Source organism: Amia ocellicauda, chromosome 2 (genome assembly GCF_036373705.1).
Source record: "Amia ocellicauda isolate fAmiCal2 chromosome 2, fAmiCal2.hap1, whole genome shotgun sequence".
Classification (NCBI taxonomy): Eukaryota; Metazoa; Chordata; class Actinopteri; order Amiiformes; family Amiidae; genus Amia; species Amia ocellicauda.
Window position 1 is genome coordinate 55,546,678 of NC_089851.1, and position 6,901 is coordinate 55,553,578.

The 6,901-nt window shown below is 45.8% G+C and overlaps 5 non-coding genes across 5 annotated transcripts; 1 reads left to right on the plus strand and 4 right to left on the minus strand.

Moving 5' to 3' along the window:
- Positions 1–2,126: 2,126 nt before the first annotated feature.
- On the minus strand, positions 2,127–2,200 carry trnat-ugu (transfer RNA threonine (anticodon UGU)). The gene has a single exon. It is a non-coding gene; the product is annotated as a tRNA-Thr (tRNA).
- Positions 2,201–2,655: 455 nt separating this feature from the next.
- Positions 2,656–2,729, minus strand: trnat-agu (transfer RNA threonine (anticodon AGU)). Its single transcript has one exon. It is a non-coding gene; the product is annotated as a tRNA-Thr (tRNA).
- A 3,033-nt stretch (positions 2,730–5,762) lies between these two features.
- Positions 5,763–5,836, plus strand: trnan-guu (transfer RNA asparagine (anticodon GUU)). The gene has a single exon. It is a non-coding gene; the product is annotated as a tRNA-Asn (tRNA).
- A 164-nt stretch (positions 5,837–6,000) lies between these two features.
- Positions 6,001–6,074, minus strand: trnat-ugu (transfer RNA threonine (anticodon UGU)). The gene has a single exon. It is a non-coding gene; the product is annotated as a tRNA-Thr (tRNA).
- Positions 6,075–6,519: 445 nt separating this feature from the next.
- On the minus strand, positions 6,520–6,593 carry trnat-agu (transfer RNA threonine (anticodon AGU)). Its single transcript has one exon. It is a non-coding gene; the product is annotated as a tRNA-Thr (tRNA).
- Positions 6,594–6,901: the final 308 nt, after the last annotated feature.

Genomic DNA, 6,901 nt, shown 5'->3' on the forward strand with positions numbered 1-6,901 from the left:
TTGCTATCGCTCCCCCAATGGTCAGTAGCATAGTAGCATAACAGGAGATCACGCACCACTGTCAATCAGGTGCTTGCCTTGCCGTCCATCCATCCATCCATCTATCTATCTATCTATCTATCTATCTATCTATCTATCTATGACTCTCGATATCTAACTCTCTTGCTTGTTATCGCTCCCCCAATGGTCAGTAGCATAGTAGCATAACATCAGATCACGGACCACTGTCAATCAGATGCTTGCCTTGCCGTCCATCCATCCATCCATCTATCTATCTATCTGTCTATGACTCTCGATATCTAACTCTCTTGCTTGCTATCGCTCCCCCAATGGTCAGTAGCATAGTAGCATAACAGCAGATCACAGACCACTGTCAATCAGATGCTTGCCTTGCCGTCCATCTATCCATCTATCTATCTATCTGTCTATGACTCTCGATATCTAACTCTCTTGCTTGCTATCGCTCCCCCAATGGTCAGTAGCATAGTAGCATAACAGCAGATCACGGACCACTATCAATCAGATGCTTGCCTTGCCGTCCATCCATCCATCCATCTATCTATGTATCTATCTGTCTATGACTCTCGATATCTAACTCTCTTGCTTGCTATCGCTCCCCCAATGGTCAGTAGCATAGTAGCATAACAGCAGATCACGGACCACTGTCAATCAGATGCTTGCCTTGCCGTCTATCCATCCATCCATTTATCTATCTATCTATCTATGACTCTCGATATCTAACTCTCTTGCTTGCTATCGCTCCCCCAATGGTCAGTAGCATAGTAGCATAACAGCAGATCACGGACCACTGTCAATCAGATGCTTGCCTTGCCGTCCATCCATCCATCCATCTATCTATGTATCTATCTGTCTATGACTCTCGATATCTAACTCTCTTGCTTGCTATCGCTCCCCCAATGGTCAGTAGCATAGTAGCATAACAGCAGATCACGGACCACTGTCAATCAGATGCTTGCCTTGCCGTCCATCCATCCATCCATTTATCTATCTATCTATCGATGACTCTTGATATCTAACTCTCTTGCTTGCTATCGCTCCCCCAATGGTCAGTAGCATAGTAGAATAACAGCAGATCACGGACCACTGTCAATCAGATGCTTGCCTTGCCGTCCATCCATCCATCTATCTATCTATCTATCTACCTTTGACTCTCGATATCTAACTCTCTTGCTTGCTATCGCTCCCCCAATGGTCAGTAGCATAGCAGCATAACAGCAGATCACGGACCACTGTCAATCAGGTGCTTGCCTTGCCGTCCATCCATACATCAATCTATCTATCTATCTATGACTCTTGATATCTAACTCTCTTGCTTGCTATCGCTCCCCCAATGGTCAGTAGCATTGTAGCATAACAGCAGATCACGGACCACTGTCAATCAGATGCTTGCCTTGCCGTCCATCCATCCATCTATCTATCTATCTATCTATGACTCTTGATATCTAACTCTCTTGCTTGGTATCGCTCCCCCAATGGTCAGTAGCATAGTAGCATAACAGCAGATCACGGACCACTGTCAATCAGATGCTTGCCTTGCCGTCCATCCATCTATCTATCTATCTATCTATGACTCTTGATATCTAACTCTCTTGCTTGCTATCGCTCCCCCAATGGTCAGTAGCATAGTAGCATAACAGCAGATCACGGACCACTGTCAATCAGATGCTTGCCTTGCCGTCCATCTATCTATCTATCTATCTATCTATCTATCTATCTATGACTCTCGATATCTAACTCTCTTGCTTGCTATCGCTCCCCCAATGGTCACGTATGTTGCATTCAACGACAAAGAAAATCGTGTGCTGGAAATGATTTCTGGCAACTGTGAAGGAACTGCATGACTGCAGCAACTACAACACCTCTGTCTGTCTCTGTGGCGCAATCGGTCAGCGTGTTTGGCTGTTAACTGAAAGGATGGTGGTTTGAATCCACCCAGGGACGGCCCACTTTTCCCCCCGCCCCTTGTTATTGTTTCTACTTCTGGCGGTCAGCTTGCCAGACTGCGGCTACAGTAACCTTAAGCTGCTTGCTGCGGACGGCCATCTTGCAAGAATGTATTGAGCGTTTAGAAACTTCCTTTCCATTGCCTAGGCCAACGTAAACCAAAGCACTGCTGGGAGTCGAACCCAGGGTTTCCTGTTTACAAGACAGGCGCTTTGACCAACTAAGCCACGGTGCCAGGACTCTCCCATTCCCCAGTGCCTACACTCAGGCGTAAGGCACAAAACAAAACAAAACAAAACAAAACAAAACAAAACAAAACAAAACAAAACAAAACAAAACAAAACAAAACAAAACAAAACAAAACAAAACAAAACAAAACAAAACAAAACAAAATCTGGATGCAGGCTGCAACAAAGGAAGCACACAGAGGTGAAAACGTAAGGTTGACGGGAGTTACAAGCTCCCTGTTGCGACTGTCCAGGGGCGGCAATGGGAATTGGACGTTGGCCGTTAGGTGCGCGTAGCGCGTGTCCTTTGGGTTCTGGTTCTTCTTTACAAACCGGCGTCTGTCCAGTTGGCTTTCCGGTTCATTACGTCCTCTGATGGCTTTACGATAAGCCTATCTTGCTAAAACTGATGGTCGACAAAGCGGAAGCACAAGCTTTGCAAGGAGCACACAAAGCCCGCCTAAGGCACCGCTGGGATTTGAACCCAGGACCTCCTCTTTACTAGACAGGCGCTTTAACCAACTAAGCCACAGCGCCAAATCTGCCACTATTGCTGCTGATAGTAGCATAACAGCAGATCACGGACCACTGTCAATTAGGTGCTTGCCTTGCCGTCCATCCATCCATCCATCTATCTATCTATGTATCTATGTCTCTCGATATCTAACTCTCTTGCTTGCTATCGCTCCCCCAATGGTCAGTAGCATAGTAGAATAACAGCAGATCACGGACCACTGTCAATCAGATGCTTGCCTTGCCGTCCATCCATCCATCTATCTATCTATCTATCTACCTTTGACTCTTGATATCTAACTCTCTTGCTTGGTATCGCTCCCCCAATGGTCAGTAGCATTGTAGCATAACAGCAGATCACGGACTACTGTCAATCAGATGCTTGCCTTGCCGTCCATCCATCTATCTAGCTATCTATCTATCTATGACTCTTGATATCTAACTCTCTTGCTTGGTATCGCTCCCCCAATGGTCAGTAGCATAGTAGCATAACAGCAGATCACGGACCACTGTCAATCAGATGCTTGCCTTGCCGTCCATCCATCCATCTATCTATCTATCTATCTACCTTTGACTCTTGATATCTAACTCTCTTGCTTGGTATCGCTCCCCCAATGGTCAGTAGCATAGTAGCATAACAGCAGATCACGGACCACTGTCAATCAGGTGCTTGCCTTGCCGTCCATCCATACATCTATCTATCTATCTATATATCTATGACTCTCGATATCTAACTCTCTTGCTTGCTATCGCTCCCCCAATGGTCAGTAGCATAGTAGCATAACAGCAGATCACGGACCACTGTCAATCAGATACTTGCCTTGCCGTCCATCCATCCATCCATCTATCTATCTATGTATCTATGTCTCTCGATATCTAACTCTCTTGCTTGCTATCGCTCCCCCAATGGTCAGTAGCATAGTAGAATAACAGCAGATCACGGACCACTGTCAATCAGATGCTTGCCTTGCCGTCCATCCATCCATCTATCTATCTATCTATCTACCTTTGACTCTTGATATCTAACTCTCTTGCTTGGTATCGCTCCCCCAATGGTCAGTAGCATAGTAGCATAACAGCAGATCACGGACCACTGTCAATCAGGTGCTTGCCTTGCCGTCCATCCATACATCAATCTATCTATCTATCTATGACTCTTGATATCTAACTCTCTTGCTTGGTATCGCTCCCCCAATGGTCAGTAGCATAGTATCATAACAGCAGATCACGGACCACTGTCAATCAGGTGCTTGCCTTGCCGTCCATCCATCCATCCATCCATCTATCTATCTATCTATCTATGACTCTCGATATCTAACTCTCTTGCTTGCTATCGCTCCCTCAATGGTCAGTAGCATAGTAGCATAACAGCAGATCACGGACCACTGTCAATTAGGTGCTTGCCTTGCCGTCCATCCATCCATCCATCCATCCATCCATCCATCCATCTATCTATCTATCTATCTATCTATCTATGACTCTCGATATCTAACTCTCTTGCTTGCTATCGCTCCCCCAATGGTCAGTAGCATTGTAGCATAACAGCAGATCACGGACAACTGTCAATCAGGTGCTTGCCTTGCCGTCCATCCATCCATCCATCTATCTATCTATCTATCTATCTATGACTCTCGATATCTAACTCTCTTGCTTGCTATCGCTCCCCCAATGGTCAGTAGCATAGTAGCATAACAGGAAATCACGGACCACTGTCAATCAGATGCTTGCCTTGCCGTCCATCCATCCATCTATCTATCTATCTATATATCTATGACTCTCGATATCTAACTCTCTTGCTTGCTATCGCTCCCCCAATGGTCAGTAGCATAGTAGCATAACAGCAGATCACGGACCACTGTCAATCAGATACTTGCCTTGCCGTCCATCCATCCATCCATCTATCTATCTATGTATCTATGTCTCTCGATATCTAACTCTCTTGCTTGCTATCGCTCCCCCAATGGTCAGTAGCATAGTAGAATATCAGCAGATCACGGACCACTGTCAATCAGATACTTGCCTTGCCGTCCATCCATCCATCCATCTATCTATCTATGTATCTATGTCTCTCGATATCTAACTCTCTTGCTTGCTATCGCTCCCCCAATGGTCAGTAGCATAGTAGAATAACAGCAGATCACGGACCACTGTCAATCAGATGCTTGCCTTGCCGTCCATCCATCCATCTATCTATCTATCTATCTACCTTTGACTCTTGATATCTAACTCTCTTGCTTGGTATCGCTCCCCCAATGGTCAGTAGCATAGTAGCATAACAGCAGATCACGGACCACTGTCAATCAGGTGCTTGCCTTGCCGTCCATCCATACATCTATCTATCTATCTATATATCTATGACTCTCGATATCTAACTCTCTTGCTTGCTATCGCTCCCCCAATGGTCAGTAGCATAGTAGCATAACAGCAGATCACGGACTACTGTCAATCAGATGCTTGCCTTGCCGTCCATCCATCCATCCATCTATCTATCTATCTATCTATGACTCTCAATATCTAACTCTCTTGCTTGCTATCGCTCCCCCAATGGTCAGTAGCATTGTAGCATAACAGCAGATCACGGACCACTGTCAATCAGATGCTTGCCTTGCCGTCCATCCATCCATCTATCTATCTATGACTCTTGATATCTAACTCTCTTGCTTGCTATTGCTCCCCCAATGGTCAGTAGCATAGTAGCATAACAGCAGATCACGGACCACTGTCAATCAGATGCTTGCCTTGCCGTCCATCCATCTATCTATCTATCTATCTATGACTCTTGATATCTAACTCTCTTGCTTGCTATCGCTCCCCCAATGGTCCGTAGCATAGTAGCATAACAGCAGATCACTGACCACTGTCAATCAGATGCTTGCCTTGCCGTCCATCTATCTATCTATCTATCTATGACTCTCGATATCTAACTCTCTTGCTTGCTATCGCTCCCCCAATGGTCACGTATGTTGCATTCAACGACAAAGAAAATCATGTGCTGGAAATGATTTCTGGCAACTGTGAAGGAACTGCATGACTGCAGCAACTACAACACCTCTGTCTGTCTCTGTGGCGCAATCGGTCAGCGTGTTTGGCTGTTAACTGAAAGGATGGTGGTTCGAATCCACCCAGGGACGGCCCACTTTTCCCCCCGCCCCTTGTTATTGTTTCTACTTCTGGCGGTCAGCTTGCCAGACTGCGGCTACAGTAACCTTAAGCTGCTTGCTGCGGACGGCCATCTTGCAAGAATGTATTGAGCGTTTAGAAACTTCCTTTCCATTGCCTAGGCCAACGTAAACCAAAGCACTGCTGGGAGTCGAACCCAGGGTTTCCTGTTTACAAGACAGGCGCTTTGACCATCTAAGCCACGGTGCCAGGACTCTCCCATTCCCCAGTGCCTACACTCAGGCGTAAGGCACAAAACAAAACAAAACAAAACAAAACAAAACAAAACAAAACAAAACAAAACAAAACAAAACAAAACAAAACAAAACAAAACAAAACAAAACAAAACAAAACAAAATCTGGATGCAGGCTGCAACAAAGGAAGCACACAGAGGTGAAAACGTAAGGTTGACGGGAGTTACGAGCTCCCTGTTGCGACTGTCCAGGGGCGGCAATGGGAATTGGACGTTGGCCGTTAGGTGCGCGTAGCGCGTGTCCTTTGGGTTCTGGTTCTTCTTTACAAACCGGCGTCTGTCCAGTTGGCTTTCCGGTTCATTACGTCCTCTGATGGCTTTACGATAAGCCTATCTTGCTAAAACTGATGGTCGACAAAGCGGAAGCACAAGCTTTGCAAGGAGCACACAAAGCCCGCCTAAGGCACCGCTGGGATTTGAACCCAGGACCTCCTCTTTACTAGACAGGCGCTTTAACCAACTAAGCCACAGCGCCAAATCTGCCACTATTGCTGCTGATAGTAGCATAACAGCAGATCACGGACCACTGTCAATTAGGTGCTTGCCTTGCCGTCCATCCATCCATCCATCTAGCTATCTATCTATCTATCTATCTATCTATCTATCTATCTATCTATCTATCTATCTATCTATCTATCTATCTATGACTCTCGATATCTAACTCTCTTGCTTGCTATCGCTCCCCCAATGGTCAGTAGCATTGTAGCATAACAGCAGATCACGGACAACTGTCAATCAGGTGCTTGCCTTGCCGTCCATCCATCCATCCATCTATCTATCTAT